The sequence below is a fragment of the Ostrinia nubilalis genome, chromosome 2 (assembly GCF_963855985.1).
Source record: "Ostrinia nubilalis chromosome 2, ilOstNubi1.1, whole genome shotgun sequence".
NCBI classification, from domain to species: Eukaryota; Metazoa; Arthropoda; class Insecta; order Lepidoptera; family Crambidae; genus Ostrinia; species Ostrinia nubilalis.
The window spans coordinates 15137212-15157087 of record NC_087089.1 but is presented as its reverse complement, the minus strand read 5'-3'; the positions used below and the strand labels follow the sequence as shown (position 1 = coordinate 15157087).

The window sequence follows — 19876 nt, the reverse complement described above, 5'->3', positions numbered from 1 at the left end:
AAAACGGACCTTGTAAATGCTTCGCTGAATTTCATTGATCATTTTATTTGAAAAGAATTTCACTTTCATTTTTCAGTTGTTAACTGCTACAGGTGGGAGTTGAACCTACGACCTTTCGCTTGTTGAGCTTTGCTTTTCGAGCCTTGGCATCTAATAACATTAGCTATAATAAAAATATGAGACAGTATTCACAGTATCGACATTATACGCTTTCACCATTATACTACGCATAACTACGCATAATGCTTTACGATAGCATCTAACAAACCGTAAAAACTGAAAATATCATTAAAAGTAACGAGTTTGGTATAACACATATTTCAGAATATTATAATTCACTCTAACCTCTTGAGAGACTAAATTACATTACACAAGTATCTAAATTACTTTCAATTGATGTAGTTGACCGATCTCATTGAACTCGTACAGTGATTTAATTTAGAGATAAAAAAATAGGCGTTTAATACAATTAAGTTCAATTTATATAGCCTTCAGATTGAGGTGACCGCGATTGATTTTGTACAGCTGGGTAGAGATGTGTGATTTTGCTTTTAAATTAGGGCTTTAAAACTCTACTAAACATTAAACTTTATGCAGGGACTTCTGATACTCTACTATTTTCATTTTACTGTGGTCCTTGGTCATAGTTTATATTCATTGGGATGAAGAGTCAATCAGCTTTAATCTCCAATTTCTACAGTTGGCCAGTCTTAAATTCATTCCACATATTTTTTTGTATAGCGCGCACTATTAGTTTGGAAAATCTTGATAAGGGCTTAAGAAAAGTTTTAACAATTCAACAGAGAATGTGACAGCCTTAATTTTAGATTCTGACTAAGGCTAGGTGCAGACCACCGACTTTTAGTTGGCCGATATTTAGTTGGGTCGAGTTGTTAATCAATATGGAGATATTATGAAAGTGCGCACATGACCCCGATTAATTCTTTATACAAATTAGAATCGGGCCCAACTATCGGCCGACTAAAAGTCGGTGGTCTGCGCCCTAGCACGGTAATACTATCTATACAGTATTCCAACTCGGCCATATTTTTGAAATAAATGTCAACAGTCGCGCGGTACGTCACAGTATGACAACATGTGGTAGGGCTGCCCACCTACAGTACCCAGTTTAATTACATCTGCCTACTTAGAATTTCTATCTAGTTTTGTGATTGTATTTTTTTATTTAGTTAGACAAACAAAATACTTTATGAATGGAATAGGTTAAAAATGTGAGTCGTTTTGTGATTAGTAGATTTAATTTAGTAAAAGCTACTTAAGTAATTTCGAAACTTTAATAATCATAATGATCTGTTACTTTAATTTCGGGCGGGCGAAGTCGTGGGCAAAAGCTGGTTTGATACAATATAATTTTCATTTCAAATCAAACTGACTGAAAATGTAAATTTGACTAGTTTTTGACCAATTTGACCGTAAATGACGGTCAGTCAAATTCAATTAGTTTTGTCATTTTTAACACTTGGCCACCGACGTCCATTCGGCACATTCGCGACACCCCCGACTTTTGCATACCGAGCGCATACCGAGATTTGAATTTCGAAATAAAGTTCTCGTTTCGTCTGTTTATATGAAGTTACAATACTGTATGATATTATTACCGTGGCCCTAGGCTTAAGCTTCTAATTCATCAAAAAGATCGGCCTTGAAAGATCAATAACTAAACACAATATGATAACGATGCACATGAATTTATGCGACACCAATTTTCAGCTGTCCACTAGTGCATTCTGTTTGTTTGACCATCGCTTTAGTCCAGAATCCTTTCATGTGACGTCATAAACCATATCACTTGTCTAAAATCCTGTGACGTCATCTGGTCGGCGGGATCGTGAAACAGTTATGTGGCAGCGATGAGGTGTTGATTACACATAATTACTCAACGCCGGCGTCTAGACGGCTCAATTACAGTTGTATCTCATAGGCCATTATGAATACCAAAAACGAACACTAACCAAATTACACAGACATAAATAGCGTAATTCAGTAAATCTATACACATTGGTAGATAAGGATACTTACTACCTACCTTGGAAAACGAAATTATCTAGAAAGAGTAGGAGAAATCTAGTAGTCTTACTAATATTATAAATGCGAAAGTTTGTGTGGATGTCTGGATGTCTGATTGTTAGTTACTCTTTTACGCAAAAACTACTGAACAGATTTTGTTGAAACTTTACAGTATTATTGTTTATTATTACAATAAGGCTGGGTTGCATCATCTTACTTTAACTTTGACAAACGTCAAAAATCTGTCAAACTCCATACAAAACACACTGGTTATCGTCACTTTAACAGTAAAGTATCGTGGTGTAACTCAGCCTAAGTGTTTGTACCTAGTTAACTTCTGTTAACCCCGGGGTGTCTCGGGGTGAAGCCCGCGTTGATTTCGGTCTACAACAAAAAGAGTTAGTCCCACGATCATTTAAACACTTGTTTCTTATAAAAAGCATTAAATGATGATGAAATGGGTTTCCCATTAAATTTTAGCTACTAAAAGTCAAAATCAAAAGTCTGAATTGTCCTTCTCCTAGGTATAATTATTAGCTATATTAGTTGGTTGAGCTAGTACAGGGTTTTCCAATAAGAGGTGTTATTTTGATATTCAAAGAAAAATTCAATTTTGAAATATAAATGATCGGATGCTTATTTCATTATAAAGAGAAAGGTATTATACCGTTAATAGTGAAAAATAACATCAGGCACCACTTACTACCACTTACACTATAATCCAGGCGATTTCAAGGCGAGAGTGAATAGGCACTTACAGGGCAGATATGTACCTACCATCCTAGACTGCATCTCACTTAACACCAGGTGAGATTGTGGTCAAATAGCTGCCTTGTCTAGCATAAAAAAAAACACGTTTATACGAAATTTTTCCATAACCAAATCGTTAGCACCTAAGTGGGTGCTCCATCTTATAATTATCAAAATTAAATTCAAACGAACTCACAACACCTGCGTATTTGAAAATAGACAAATTATTTTACAATTACTAAATTTAGTTCGGGTGTAGGACACTCGTGAAGTCATTTGACAAAGCTTCAATTACCAACTCGAGACTGATTTGGCACGGCCCGGAATAATTTCATTTTAAATTGTTTCGCAAAAAAACTTTGCGACTCTACAATCTGATTATCTGGCATTGAATAAATATGAATATTTAAGTAATTTTATTTAATAATTGACAAGTATTTTATTACTAGTGGACGCCCGCGTTTTCGTTTGAAGGTCAAACCCCTAATGTAATTTTAATGTTTAGTAAAATTTGCATTTTTTTACTAAGCAAGTACTTAACCATCCAGCTAACCTCGGAAGCTTTTAGACTTATTTTCGTGGGATTCTGTATAAAGAGTTTAAAGAGTTTGTGATACGATATCTACGCGGGAGAAGCCGCAGGCAGAAATTAGTTTTATGCTAATAAAACATTTGGTGAATGAGATTCTTTCCCTATTACTTTTCAATACCTACTAGCCAATATGATATGTTTCCTGAAGTGGTGGTAGAGCCAAGCTATATTTTAGGACGTGTATTAATTACATTTGGACTATAAATAGGCACTCTGAAAGGACTAAGTTACGAACTTATAAAGAATTTGTAGTCAAATATAAAGACGCAATATTTTGAAAAAATCCATATTAATAGGTTTATTTGAACCAGTGCACGTGTGGAAGAGATGGCTTTATGATGATCCTCTCGATTATTAAATATGTATAATGTACTGCCAAACTTTTGGGTTCTAGGATCGAAGACGAAGTTATTAGTTTCAGCATTGTTATGTTAACTGCCATTTAAATAGCTAAATTGGCCTCATCAAACAATCAAAGTTGTTATTTATGGTGAATCGTGAGTAAGCGAACAGAATACATATTAAGTAGATAAAGCACTTCGAATAATACTTTTGAGATGCCTACATGAGAGTCTAGTAATTTACAAGCTTTTATTTAAGAAATGTATGTTTAATATTAAAGTATGTAGGTACCTGTTAGGGCAAAATCTTAATTATCATCGGATGAAAATTCAATTTAATAATGCCATGGAGCTGGTCTGATGATGGGGCCAGAAGGAGGCCGTGGGAAAAACGTTATTTTATTTTCCAGTTGAGTTTGCGAGTTCAAATCCCCTGAAAGACAAAAAGTGATATTATTATGAGCTTAATATCTATATGGACAAATAGAGTAAAATGTAGTTTATTTATGTGTCTATTTTACATCTAGTCATACATCATAGTTATCTCTGATTAATTTGGGGTCGGTAATTGGTGATTATGGGAGCGGAAAATATTTAATAATATAGTTACTCGTGTTAATTAACTAATAAGTTCCCTCATTAATTTTCTGTTTCTTACTTTTCAATGATCGAGTTAGAGCCAGTCGAGCTAAAACCATTATCGTGAGCGTTGACTGTCCATCGTATCGAGTTAAACTTCTTGCATTTTATCGATTACTAACTTACCTACATCAGCCGATAAACTTATTTGAAGTTAAATCCTTGGGAAAGCAAATAAATGAATTTTGATTTGATTTGATTTGATTTGATTTGAAGAGGTGCAATTTAACAGGCACAGAGCACAACGTGTCAATGGAGTCAATGGACGCAATTTACAAACACTCTTAGATAGACCATTGCTGCATACAATAACAATAATGTTTTCCGTTTTTGCCCCTATAAGCTGTAGGGTGATGTTATATAGAGCCTAAAGCCTTTATCGATAAATATAGGCTCCAATTTCTGCGATCTGTGGCTCCAACACAGGAAAAAAATTTCAAATCGGATTAGTAGTTCCTGAGATTAGCGCGTTCAAACATACAAATAAACTCTTCAGCTTTATTAGGCGTAGGTATTCCAATACGGGTCTTTTGCCGACGGGTACTACTTTAAATAAGCTACTGGAAACAAAGATCACGTTCGTCGAATTCAAAGAAGTTCCAAGATACAATCAATAATTCTCAAAACTCGAAATACGTTAAAGTTAAGTTATATGTGTAACAAAATATCCGTATTTCAAACGTTTTTTGTTTAATGGGTTTTCTTTATGTACTGTCGTTTATCTTGGCGCCATTTCAAAGTAGGAAGACAAGTCACTCGTTATGCCCCTACACTCATGCGACAATTATAATAACAACATTGGGGTGGGTGAATATCCCAAGCACGTTTTTTACGTGGCGGAGCTGAGAATCGATGGGAGAAATGTAACTAGAGCGATGATTTTTTTACTGTATATAGTTTAAACAGCGTTTTACACGATAGCAAAGTCTTCAGGTCAATAGGTAGTTATTTTATGTACTAAAAAAATTTTCAAAGACCCAAAATCTAATAGCGGTGGCGTGTCCTAACACTATTTCTACTCATAAATTGTGTTATTCCTTCTTTCTCGGGGATTCTAGTAATTTAAGAATAGTATAGCCATAAAATACATTAAATAAGACTTCCAAATGATATGAAAGAAATGTGATATTTCATAATTTAAGTGTTTTAAATAGCCTTTCAAAACTGTCCCACGAAAAAAAGCAATTACAGTGGCTCAATTTCGACACTCTCTTACATCTCCAAAGAAGCTTTGAGAGACGTAGAGTTCTTCTTCCCTGCATCACACAGCTGTGTCCTCCTGATCGAGCTATAAAGACTTGCGACTTGTGGTATTGTTTTTCCAGCAGACCCGTAAATATTTGTATCAGCGGCACAGGAATACAAAATTTTTCAATTTCGCTGACAAGTGTATGAGTGAAAGCTACTTACTTAGATGCTAAACGATTCTTTAACATGATTAAAGTTTGGTGTTTTGTTGTATCTGCATACAGAAATTATTGATCAGAATTATAGTTTTCTTTATAATTTGAATTTTGTTACAGTTTTTTAATTCCGGTGGCGCAATTTCGGTGGCTCCGGTGGCGAATCTATTGCCAGGATTGGTCTTATTGGCTCTGGAGCATTGTACCTAGGTCTACTAAGGTCTCAGTCATAACTACAATATCGTCAGTTAATCGAAATTGTGTGATGTACTCGCTATATCTTGATACTGAGCTCGGTCTAGCTCAGAAGCTTGAAAACCTCTAAGTGGGAGGTAGTGAAGACTTTAAGAGATTATGGTGTCTCCAACTCTGAACCCTCGCAGCAATCAGATAAGTTTCGAGTTCTGATCTTGGGGGAGGGCTGATATGATGAAGTTTTCATACAAATACTTCAGAAGTTGCATGTTCGTTCGTTCGTTTCAGCCAAATGACGTCCACTGCTGGACAAAGGCCTCCCCCAAGGTTTTCCATAATTAACGATCCTGCGCTGCCCGCATCCAGGCTCTTCCCGCGACCTTTACCAGATCGTCGGTCCACCTAGTAGGAGGCCTGCCCACGCTACGTCTTCCAGCCCATGGTCGCCACACGAGAATTTTCCTGCCCTAACGGCCATCGTCTCTACGAGCTATGTGCCCCGCCCACTGACACTTGATTTTAGCAATTCTGCGAGCTATGTCGGTTACTTTGGTTCTCCTCATTTTTGATTCGATCACGCAGGGAAACTCCAAGCATAGCCCGCTCCATCGCCCTTTGGGTGACCGTGAGCCTCCTTATGAGGCCCATAGTAAGCGACCACTGATTTCATAAGCTCAGTTGTGATTTCATTATCTCCTGGTTCATACCTTGTTGTTTTTAATAGGGCATTCTAATCTCGCTCAAGCTAAAGTCTAGGATATCTTCGCTAAAGTGTCGGGATAATCTCGATCTTCAGCCTAATTACTAGTAGTGCTTCTTAATCTCTCCTAGCAGCTTAGGCATTTACCAAAATGGTTCTGCTATCCTCGTTATTCATGTTGGTATATTCAATTTGGTCCTCGCAAATACATACTTTCGATTTATTACAAAAAATCATCTCTATAATACACTTTGTACATTGATACTAAGCAGAATTTTAAAAACAGATGAGAATAGTTCTGAAACAGCTAAAATTTCCCTAGTCTCGTAGGTAGCAATCTATTCTGCCACTCGAGCTGAAAATTCGTGGGATTTTGAAGCTGGATTGGCACTGGTCGTGGCTTAGACTTTATCAGTCGACATCTTTTGAGCATCTTTTATTCGGCATTCTTCTATTTCGGTGATCACTTCTTATTCCTCGGTCCCTCACTGATGAGGATCGCGACCGCAGATAGTGTTCCTCCATAGACTGCGGTCATAAGCTGTGTGGTGATCGGAGAATGCACATGTGATTAAATTGCCTGTTCGTCTAAAAATGATTACTACATTTTGATTTTTGCAGTACTATTAGGGTGCAGCTCAGTACGTTTTTACAGTTCAGGCATCTTTTGCTAGGCCTTCTCTCTCCATGAGGCTGGCTGGATTTAGTCCTCCGTTTCTTAATTGTACTACTTTCATTTAGCTCACAAATATGTAATGTGTTAGTTCAGTAGCTGGTATGGATCTAGAAATATCTTCATACTTAATCTCCAGTTCGCATGGTCTTTAGCGAATAATTAGTTGCGTAATTCTGAGTGTAGGATAAGTATGATACCATCATGAAAACTTGGCTAGCCTGGACCAACATTTTTACTTATGGAATATAAACCTAACACCAACCTGGGGCAGTTGGTCGCCCTCCCGGGACTAGAGTTGGTTTCTGGGTTTGAGGGTAATGTATGATGTCTTTGTGATGAGTCTAGAATAACGGGGCTGTTGGCGGCTAGAGCCAGAAAGTTTTGGCTTTGTTCTCTATGGAGGGAGTTTGCCGTTATCACCATGCTTAGCAGGCTGGTTGGTAGTTCCAGTATGGTGGTATAATACCTGGAAAGATGCTGCAGCCCACCCTCCAGTATTTTGATTGCTTAGTCGGCTCTTACGACTCACATGGGAAGATCTGATGCTTTTTTAGGGTCACAACACAGGCCTGAATATTGTTTTTAATTATAAACATCTTTACTGGATAATAACACTTAATTGATTTACAAATAAATAAGTAATTTGAGACAATCATCCATAAAATTCCGAATTCCGCTGTATAAATAAATTTCGGTGGATTGGTTCTTAATTCCAGTGGCTCAAATACAATTTCGGTGGCTCTTGATAATTTCAAATTAACATATCTCGAGAAGTATTAATAATATTTTGATCTCTACCATATCATTGAATAATACAAGTTATTTACTATTACTTCTGCCACAAAAAAGTTTTGGAAAGTGGAAATTAAAATTCGCCACCGGGATTAGGCAAAAAACGAGTTTGTTGATATTCACCCGGGTACGATAAAAGCAAACAGTCAACAAAAACTTTTCAATAACTATCATTCGTCTATTTTGTTTCAGTGAAGCACTCTCAACTTTTGTATTTCTCCAACACCATTAGGAATGAAAGCTCTTCGGGGTTCAGTGAGCCGTTATTGAAAAAAAAAACTAGTGTTTTATCTTAACAATAAGTTTTACTTGCAGTGACAGTAAGGATAAAGACTTGCTATTTCTTTTATCTGCCACCAGCGATTCAGATTCAGCGTCTTTTTTGCTAGCGATCAAATACTCTACAAAGTTACATAAAAAGCAGGTCGTTTTAAGGAAGCTTTCAATACAATCAGTCGTTGAATCGCAATAGAATTGATAAATTATGAGCTATTCAATCGATTTCCAAAACGCGATAGATATAGACTCAGATCATAGAAGGGAATAGATGTGAAACGGGGGCGTGGCGCGTGTCTCCGCGATATGCCCAGAAACGAACATCGCCCGCGACGCCAGGTTAGTCGCGATTCAGTCGTACTGAGGAAATGTTCTCCGATATTGTTGGATAATGCGTCGTAACGTGCAATAACATAAGTGAAACGAAGAACTACAGGATCAATGAAGTCATTTACCACATGTAAGTATTGCAAATCCATTGGTATTTTGCTTATAAATAAAAAAAACTAAACATTTTTACGAACGAATTCAGTGCCGTGACATTTACTGCGATATCGAAATTAGTGGTGATAAAAATTCAAACACGTTGTACATTGACGATTTAGTTAGCAACCACTTTATGTCATGCGTAACTACTGCGCAATGTATTTTATTTCTTCCGATATCCACTGACGCGTGAAAATACACAGTACGGCCGCATGTGCCGGTCGTAACATAGTGCAGGGCTCGTGTTCTAATACGGTTTCCTATTATCGATAAATAGAAGTAAATTATTATTTTCTATTTTCTAATTTTGAATGAAAAAATCATGAGTTGCTTGCGATTTTTAAGTTTTTACAAAAACAATAACAATAGTAGAAGGGATTAGTAACTGTCAACTATGTAATTACTATAAGAGCTAGTTGAAAGCCTAATATAGGCATTATTTTTGATAAACATAGGCGGTACGAATTTCGCCATAACTAAAAAGTTAATGCGCGATAGTAGTTAATAATAATTACAGTGATCCTGTTATTATTATTAAAGTAAATAATAACATATTACCAATATTGTAAATACTGGTAAAAATCGCAAGTACCTACTTAACCCATGACTTTTCATACAAACTTTGTCAGTCTATAACTTCTATACTCCATCGATAACGACATTGAGCTTTGGTTGGGGTAAATTAATATAAGGTAACTTCATTTAGTCCCAATAATTAATTCTGAGTTTTTCGTCCATACAAAATGGAACTGACTCCTTTATGCAAAAATCGTTAAAGAACATAATAATAACGTATAATAATAAAAAGGTTTTCATACAAGCATTTTTTAAACCAATTTCGAGCCTTGCCCCCAGGATTTAAAGTATCGATATCTTATCGACTCCATTTTATCTTTCTTCTCTCTAATTGCTTTTTTCAAAGTGTGCGTCACGTCACGCGGCCATTGATTGGCCATAAGGCACGCCTTCTGGCCAATCACAGCACTTTTAAGCCGGTTGCACATGTTGTCGTAGACTCTCAGTCGCTTTGTTTTTACACAGTTGAATGTGTGTGTGGGAGCTGTGGTGGGGGAAATGTGGGGACACTGGTTCTCGTTGTAGTTACGCGCGACTTCATATCTATTCTCTTTCTATGATCTGAGGATATAGATCATTACACTACAATAATGACGCTCGGATTGCTCAGATCAAACTCCCCGCATCCCGCGCTTCCCTCGACCAAAAAGTGGTGGGGCGCATCTTCGTGGATGACGATCTATAACAATGACGAGTCGTAATTTTAATCGCGGTAACTTAAAGTAACATCTACTATACCTGATCTGAAGCTATACCCTACTTACTATTAAAATAGACTTCAAATATCTACAAAGAAAATAAGGAACTGTACACACCACGCTTTTTTAAACGTGCCGTTACGCGTTTGCTATGCTGGTAAATTATATTGATTTGATGCTCAATGCATGTTATTTTGAAAGGGAAAACATCGCGCTTAAAAAAATCGCTGTGCATGAGCGCTAAGGTTAAATATAATTGAGACCGATATACTCGTATTTCTTCTCGTATTGTTTCGTAGTATCAGCTTAAATTGTGAATGTGTTTGTAAATATCTAAAGGTAAAAAATAATTGACACCTTTGTTTGCTTTCTTTGTAACAGTGATGTTTCCCATTACTTTTTATTTACATTTACAAAGAATTTTAACATCGAAGAGACTACATACGAAGATTGTAGATGACATAGGAAAAATATAACATTTACAGGAGATAGGTACTGCCGTGCTGGCGTTGTCAGAAGTAACTCCATTTTTTGACAAAACTATAATGAGTTCTATTTCAGTGCCTCTACCATGAGTTTACCTACCGAGTATCTCGCTATCGAGGGCGTAAAAAAATGTATGGCAAATTGTACAGCGCCTCTAGCGGTTAGTAGCTGAACCACAGCAAAACTAAAAACACTACCATGAGTTCATCTCAAATCGTTAGGTAAAAAACCTATCTAATTGAATACGATAGCGACTAAAGTTTTTATTAAGTTTCATACAAATTACTTACCATGAGTTGCAATTTTCAAAGATGTCATCGAAAAATACCTTAGCTGTCACAGTAACGTAACTCACTGGCTTATTGACATGTGAAAAGCAAAATAAAATTGTGGTTTTAGGTCATTTTAGGTGTTTTCTTTATTAAATTATGTCGGAAAGAAGTTTATTACGATGGAACATGTTATCAGCATGTGGGCAGACCTCCCACTAGGTGGACCGACGATCTGGTGAAGGTCGCGGGAAGAACCTGGATGCGGGCACATTGTGGAGATCCTTGGGGGAGGGAGAGGATGCTGTTTCCCAGAGATATGCGAGGGAATTGTGTCGTGCGAAGATGTCTAGCTGTGCTGTGAAAATGTGTGCGGGTTTCCACCAAAGCTGTGCGAGGAAAATGTATCGTACGAGGATGTGTAGCAGAGATTTGAAAATGCTCATTAGTGTTGTACAGCCTGAGCCTTTTCTACCAGAGATGTGCTGACCGAGGCGAGGTAAATGAAGCGATTCTATTGGTTCTTTACAAACACATCCTTCGCTACGCATCCTCGCACATCTCTGGTGAAAACGCAGCCTTACGAGATCATGATAGAAAGCTAATCCGACAATGAATATGTATTTTCATAAGTTGAAATTTACTTTTGTTTTTAATCAGTCTGTGTATTATGTATTAGGTTTTGTGAAATAAATAGTCAATAAAAACTAATCATTTTATTTTCAACTAGCTTTTGCCCGCGGCTTCGTCCGCGTGAAATTTAGTTTGTCACAGATCGTCATAATTATAGCCTATAATGTTAATCTGGGTTATAAACAATAATACTGTAGTTTCATCAAAATCCGTTCAGTACTTTTTGCGTGAAAGAGTAACAAACATCTAGACATAATGACATCCAAACTTTCGTATTTTTAATATTTAGTAGGATATTAGTAGGATATGTATTTACTTAATTATTATTACTGACGAGATTGCTACCATGTATGTTTAGTGACCATGAAAGATTAAAACAATATAATGTATTTAATTAATTATAATATCTTTTACAATAATAAGGTAGGTATATCCATCCAGTTACCCTAGGTCTTTATTATGGATTTAATTTACAAGTAGTTATTTACAAGCACTCTGCTCTAAATCCTTTGGCTTCAGGGAAGAACCTGGACCGCCACCAGTCCAGTGTTCCCTTGGCAGCTCTGTGTATGCGAGTTGCCTTCTTCTTGCTGTTTAAAGTCACTCCACACCTTAACAAATAAACATTACAAATAATAATGACGAAATAAGATAAAAGCAATCAAAATGAATAAAGTAGTAGGTATTTATACACACTTTTCTCAATTTCTCAGTAGTTTTCGTGTCGCCGGTGGCATCAGCATTTCACGTTCGCGTGTCCGTTAGTTCCACCCACCGTTGACTAGGTATTGTTGGCTCTTTCTTGGGGTCCTTCAGTGGGCATACTCAGATCGCCATATCTATAGAAAAACAACTTTATTGTATCTAGAAAATATAAATCTAGCACTCATATTACTGAATTTTAGCTAGGCACGTGGAAGTTATGCTGGAAAGGTTGTATTTCTCCAAAAAAACCAGCTCAAAATTATTCGTTTAATATCGAAATTCCTCCACCACTTAGTATGTTTATTTATACTTAACTTACCTTTCCATAAATTCTACAATCGGTTTAAACGGATAGGCGCAGGTTCTCATTTTCCTATCGTGGTTAAAATCCAATTTTTTGTGGAAAATTATTCATCAATAATCCTTCAACAAAACATGTTTTGTTATCTGTTGTCATGACAACAGCCGCGTCAAAGTCGTAATGACAAGAAATAAACAATACAAATTTAAAATCATCATGTTAATTCAGCTTTAAGCACTGTTCTAGGACACTTAAATTTTGCAGTGTTATTTTTGACATTTTTGTTATTTCCTACTCTATCTTTTTTATATAGTTAGAAAGGAGCGGCATTCGTTCTTTCATTCATACATTCATAGAGTGTGAAGTTGGATACGTTAACATGTTCACCAACATGACATCACAAAACCATCGAATTATCGCTGGCGAGTAAAGTATACGGTAATTGAACTCATGGTATGATTTTAATGCAAACTTCATCGATCCACGTTTAAACTCTATCGACTGTAGTATACGAATACAAGTTTTCGATGGCAACTCATGGTAGAGGCACAGATGAGTTGACAGGAGTTTTTTAACAGCAAAATATTGGAGTTGGAGATATCAGCAGTATAAAACCTTAACTTTTATAACAGAATCTTTTTATGCTTTCAATTTTGATGTCGGTAGAAAAACCGACCGAAATTCATATAAAAAACTCATTAGGCAAGGCAAAATCTTGTAAAAATTGAATTTTCTTCAAACAACAACTTCAAAAGTAAGCACCTGGGAAGATTTTTTCTTGTGGCCCGTATTACCTACCAGTAATTGTGTACTCTAAAAGCATTTGATAAAACTTGGGGCTATTTTCTGTATCGTAAACCCTGTTAATAAACTCTTTTTATACTCACTTATGAAAGCCTTGGTACATTAAATTAAAAATTCAGAGCAACAATTGCGAGGCTTCTACTGAGTTGTAAGAATATTGAACGGAGAACCGGATAGCTTGTTTTAATTGCATATTCTCTTAGTAAAACTTAATTGTACTATCCTTGAGTGCCTTTAGATTTTTTTTTTTTTTTTTTTGAAGGGACGCGCGCTGGTAGCTTGAAGAGCTTTTCCAACTTCACCGGGCAGAGTGGCGAGTACAGAAGGTACTCTAGCCGTTTGGCGATCGTCGGTGCGCGTGCCGACGAGGTCCGCGTCGGTCGCAGACCGACGTTCGCGATCGGGCCGTATCGAGCGCATAAGGCGCCCGATCAGTGGCGAACCCAACTAGAGGGTTGCCCACCGCGGTGTTGGACCAAAGTCCAGCCTACGGCGGGCTCACTCTAGTGGGCCCGATCGAGGGGGCCTTTAGATTCTGTTCCTTGTTCTCACTTATGGCTGAGAGCTGTGCTGAGAGCTAGAAACAAAAAGTGACACGAAAGTGATTTTTATTGTACCTATTCTCAAACGCCGCCGCGGCTTGGTCCGTATATGTAGAGTCTTGACTATGGCTCACGCTTTTACCTTTTTCCTAAATAAATAAATAAAGTCTGTGTGTATACTCTGTACCATAATGGCACCGACACCGGTCAGATTTTTGGATCTCTCTTTGGATGAAAAGTTCTTGTTACTATGAAGTTTGCATTTCCCAGGATGGGTTCGCATTTCAAAAGCAAATTCCATTTCTCTGGAACACGTAATTCATGACGTTAATATTCCTTGCACTGGTACAGCTCATTATTACTTCACTTTGCGACGAGGATCCTGCCGGAGCGTTTGTTGAACGAGTACATTTTGTTCTATGAATATTTCATACTGAATGAAACTATGAATAACTAGCTAGCTTAACAATCATATTTTTCAGTCAATATACACTCGCAAAAGTCTCGTATACATTCTAACTATATCTTTTAGTACCGATTGATGTCACGCAACTTTTGCTGCCGGGAAATTCGCCCTTTTCAGGTATTTGGAGATTTGAGAAACAAATATTTTTCCAATAACAATGGTCTACTCACACTTCTAGTCAGCAATTAACTTAGATCACAAGAACATTTGTGTAATGATACCTCCACAATACAGTTGAATACAGAAGGTTTGTATTTAAGCCGGTTCAGTCAGGCTCCTTGGATGACGGGAGTTAGGCATAGGCATTAGGTAGTAACTTAGTTGAAGATAGCGGATGCGACATTGCAGTTACTCATGATGATGCAGATGATTTCATAGAATGTGATATGAGTTACACGTGTATTTTTTATGCTCATGGAACAATGAAATATAAAGTCATAGCATTTTTTTAATCCATCGTTACCTGTCCGGTACAGGCTACAGAGTCTAGTTAAATAAAACTGGACTGAGTTTACTATGTTCCCATCACTTGTGGTACGTCCCAGGAAGACATACATACGTAAGTGCCGTTTATTTGCCTAATAAAGAACTTTATTGTTTCTGTAACTACGCAATTAGAGCTCGTAAAAATAATTACCAATACATTCCGTCCAATGTCGACGTGTGGATGTGGAGCGATACAATTTTGTATGCTAACACGAATGCTTAGTTGAATACTTTATCAGTTATTTTCTTATTTCAATAGTTGTGTGAATCTTTTTTGTCGGCACCGAACCGTTTTATTCGTGGAAATGTAGTTACCTATCTTTGTGAGAAGTTATAGTTCAAGTCCTTAGACAGATTCGGCATACACAATAATAATAAGTTACTTATGTACTGAAGTAGAAAGCAAAACTTTTATATTATTTCATGTTTGTGATGTTGTTCAACTTTGTTTTGTCGTTATTTGAGATATAAACAATTATGTTTGAGCGAGAACTAGTTTGTTATTCATAGCATATTAAGTATGTTCTCACATTTTTGTAAATTCTTTCTCTTTCAAAGATCTTTATTCTTGAACATTGTTAGACACAGCAAATACTGCGTAAAAAGATCTTTTATAGCAAATATTTAAAAATATGTACTTACAACTCTGAGATTAATAATCTCAAGTTCGTTTCTAATTATAAGAACTATACAACTTACCCTAATATAATAATTTAAATTAATTTATACATCGTAAAATCTAAATCAACCATAAAGTGCCCTATAAAATTATGTTTTCAAAAATTAAACAGTCAATAAGTGTGTTTCTTAGGACACCTTCATTTACATCCGCCAACATGCGAAATGTTAACGTGATTGAGGTTTTCCGCCATTCCTAATTTTCGTTTACAGGAGTCGCGAGCGGGGTTACGCCGCGAATTCGTAATAGCCCAATTTGGCGACTCGTCTCACATGTTAATTCGAATTCGAATATTCGACTTCCGCGGAAATGGTTTAAAAATATAATTCCAAAAAATATTCAATTTTCTTAAAATTGGAATAATAAGATATTTACTGGAATTCGTTTATTGTATTTCAAACAACATTTGAAATAATATACTTTACGAGTAATAACATTTGGATAACATAAGGTCCGGTTTCCACCAAGGCGGAGCGGAGCGGAGAAATGTTTTGAATAACCAATCAGATTTCATTCTGTCAGTAAAATTTCACACTTATTTTAATGACATCTGATTGGTTGTTCATAGCATTTCTCCGCTTGTCTCCATTTCGCTTCGCCTTGGTGGAAACTGGACCAAAATATATCGTAAATAGACCTAGATTTAACCCTTAACTGGTATCGTGGGGGCCGCGCGGCCCCCACGCATGACGTTTTCTTTGAGTTCTAAGAAGCTACGCATCGTGGGCAGCCAAAATTTTTGGTATTCTCATATCGGCGCTACTCGCGTCTGGTGCAGGCGTTTCAGCACTATATCATTCACCAGGACGAAGATATGCACGTGTTGGGGTCCGCGCGGCCCCCACAATACCAGTTACGTTAGTTTTTTTTTATGGCAATTTTTATTTGATTTTTGTTTTTTTGCAGTATTGATGGTTTATAAGTGATAAAACAATAGAAGATACCTAAAACGAAGTTTTTGATTCCAAATTAGTGATTAGTATTATGTCAGAAGAAGGATATAGTGATAATAAAATTATAGGCCACTGTGAAGACCCAATAACCAATATTCGGTCGATAATGAGTATATTGAATCTGATTTTCAAGTTTTTTCTTCGGAGAGTGAAAATGAAGATGTTGTAGGACCTAGTCAATCCAGCTACTATGAAAATATAAATACAAGTGGTCTGAAAATCCACCAGGCCTGCTAATGTTTGTCAACATAATATTTGTTTTTATTTTTATAAAATGCTTATTATTTTTATTAAACATTACATTAAAACGTTATTTATTATTAAGTTCACATTATTATGGATTAATTAAAATAACAATAATTTTGGTTATAACTTTCTAAACGATAGGTTTCATAGATATTTGTAACGTTAAAAAAATATTACGTAAAAAGTAGTTACTATTATGTAATGTCTTGAAGTATATAAGTAAGAAGATTTAATACAATAAAAACTAAATGATTACATAGAACAAGCCTGATATATATCATTTATGAGCATTTATTCAAGTATATAGGTAAAACATGCTTGCTAGAAGCAAACATAGTATGGGGGCCGCGCGGCCCCCACGATACCAGTTACGTATGTCCAATTTACGATACCAGTTAAGGGTTAAAGTTTTTTAAAGAAATGTTAATCAATTTCATATACATCCTACTAATATTAATTAAGACAACACTTAGTTCTAAGCACTTTTAGTTATAGTAATTCCATGTATGCGTGTTTGTCTTGTTGGTTTTCCTAATAAATAAAATAAAAATAAATAAAAATATTAAAAATGCGAAAGTTTGTGTGAATGTCTGGATGTTTGTTACTCTTTCACACAAAAACTGCTTAACGGGTTTTGTTGAAACTTTACAGTATTATTGTTTATAACCCAGACGATTAACGGTGCAGTCCTGTTGTCCCCCCTGCTTGGCCCCCCTAGGGGAGCCAACAGGATTTCGAAATCCTGTTGTCCCCCCTGGCTAGGGGAGACAACAGGACTAGATTTTTAATCAATGATTTGAGGACTGTAGTCCCCCCTGGCAAAAATTATTTCAGAGCTATAAAAGACAATGTCGGAAATTGGCGTCTTTTTTTTTTCGCGCGGCCATCGACCATACCTTCTTTTTTGATTACAAAATAGTGTAATAAACCAAACTTACTATGACACGTATACCTCTAAACTCAGTCTGAACTGAGTTACGAGCATTAGAAGTTTGATGATTTAACATACTAGATTTGCTTTTTGCGCGCAAGTTTTGTAAGAAATTGTATGGATGTTTGATACTCTTTCATGTAAAAACTACTAAACGGATTTTTACTTACACTTGATAAACTTGACAGTAGATAATATTTTTTATACATGAGAATAGCATAATAGAGGTATTTAGCTTTTGCCTACGGCTTTGCCCGCGTAAAATTTTGTCTGTCACAGAAAAAAATATAGAGCGCAACACTGTTTCGAAAACCGGGATAAAAACTGTCCAACGACTTTTCCCTGGACTCAAAACTATCTAAATATCAAAATCGGTTCAATTGTTTTAAGCGTGAATTCGTAACAAACAGACAGATAAAGTTACTTTCGCATTTATAATATTATTTAGTAGGGATAATTCATAACGATCTGTTAAAAGCAAGTAAAGCAGATTTTGAAATAGTCTGAAATAGTACCGGTACCAAGAACTTATATTTTTTTCGTTATCCAAATGTTAATTATTATTTAACATACGTTTAGGTATTCAGTTTGGCAATTTGGCATTAATTACGAGTAAATGTTATGAAAATTTTTAAATAATTTTTGCCTGGGGGGACAACAGTCCTCAAATCATTGATTAAAAATCTAGTCCTGTTGTCTCCCCTAGCCAGGGGGGACAACAGGATTTCGAAATCCTGTTGGCTCCCCTAGGGGGGCCAAGCAGGGGGGACAACAGGACTGCACCAAGATTAACATTTAATATGTATAGGCTATAATTTATGACAATCTGTGAAAAAAATAATTACACGCGGGTGAAGCCGCGGGCAAAAGCTAGTTATGAAATAAAATACGATTAGGTAAAGCTGGACATTCACGAGCAGTGGAACTGACGTAGACTATATCCAAAATCTGATCGTTAAGTTAAAATTAATTGTACTCTGACAGTTTTTTTGATGTGCGTCAGTTCAACTGATCATAATAACAATTCAATTAAAAGTATGTCCCGTGCATTAGCCACGTGTAAGTGGACGTTTCCAATAACATTCCAAGACATTGATGACGCCAACTAGTGACGTGATGCCTTACAATATCGATAAATTTTAGTCAGAAATATCTACAAGGGGTAAAAGCCAATGCGATGCTGCGTTACCAGAGGTAGTGCTACTCGTATAGAGATAATAAAATATAGATGAACGTAAATATAAATTAACGCTTATTACTTATGTAAACTTTTCTCTGGTGGATGAAACCGTTCTCTATTTAAATGTAGCTGATATTCGGCAGTCGAAGATAGAACCTCTTCCTTTTTTTGAAGCTTGTTAAAAATATTCCCAAAATTGTATTGATTTCAGCACAGATTATTTTCAGTTCTCTGAAAGTCACTGTAAATTACAATCACTATGAACTATTCCGTCATAACTTACAGCAGCTTAATTCTCGTCTAAATAACAAATCTATTTACTTACATCGATTCCGGATCTCTATCGTAATTCAATCGCACATCACTAAAAGCTCTACAAAGAGCTTTCACGATGTTCTAATTGAACTTGCTTGAAAGCTAAAAAGTGGGGGCGATAAGATAAAAGAACTAACGTGATATAATGTCTTCCTTTCACCTCGCCCTGGCATGTGGAGGAATGTTTATAAAAGCTATTAGGAATGAAGAGCCTTTTGTTGTCTTTGTGATAACGTACCTACGTACTAGACTAGCTTTATCTCTGAATTTATACTTTAACCGACTTCAAAAAAAGGAGAATTTTCTCAATTCCAGTGTATGTTTTTTTGTATGTATGTTACCGTAGAACTCTGTCAATTATGAACCGATTTCCGAATTTTTTTTTGTTCGTTACGGTATACTCCCGAGGTGGTCCATTGTCACCAAGTCATGGTAGCGTCTTTCCGTTCTATACATGGCCAGAACGCACCCATAGGAAACTGCTCGTGTATATTTTGGAGTGTCTCTTTGTAAGTCGGTCACTACAAACTATACACGAATTTTGCGTACTGATCGTGTATAGTTTGTATCGTGGATGGATTCCGTCTTCGCTCCAAACTATCCTACTACACCACTTACAGTTGACTAGAGTGTGTTTAGTTTATTTGATTTAATAAAATATGGAATTATATTTAAAATTATTACATTTATTAGATATTATGCTCGTGCTTTGTCCTCGAGATTAGAAA

The 19876-nt window shown here is 36.2% G+C and overlaps 1 protein-coding gene and 1 long non-coding RNA gene across 2 annotated transcripts in view; one reads left to right on the top strand and one right to left on the bottom strand.

The window, feature by feature from the left end:
* LOC135078968 (adenylyl cyclase 78C) overlaps positions 1-19876 on the top strand; it is a 128224-nt gene that overhangs the window by 32639 nt on the left and 75709 nt on the right. The window lies entirely within an intron of this gene.
* LOC135086956 (uncharacterized) lies at positions 11762-12841 on the bottom strand. Its single transcript, XR_010260648.1, has 3 exons — positions 12565-12841; positions 12237-12379; positions 11762-12151 (listed from the first exon to the last, which is right to left on the bottom strand). It is a non-coding gene; the product is annotated as an uncharacterized LOC135086956 (long non-coding RNA).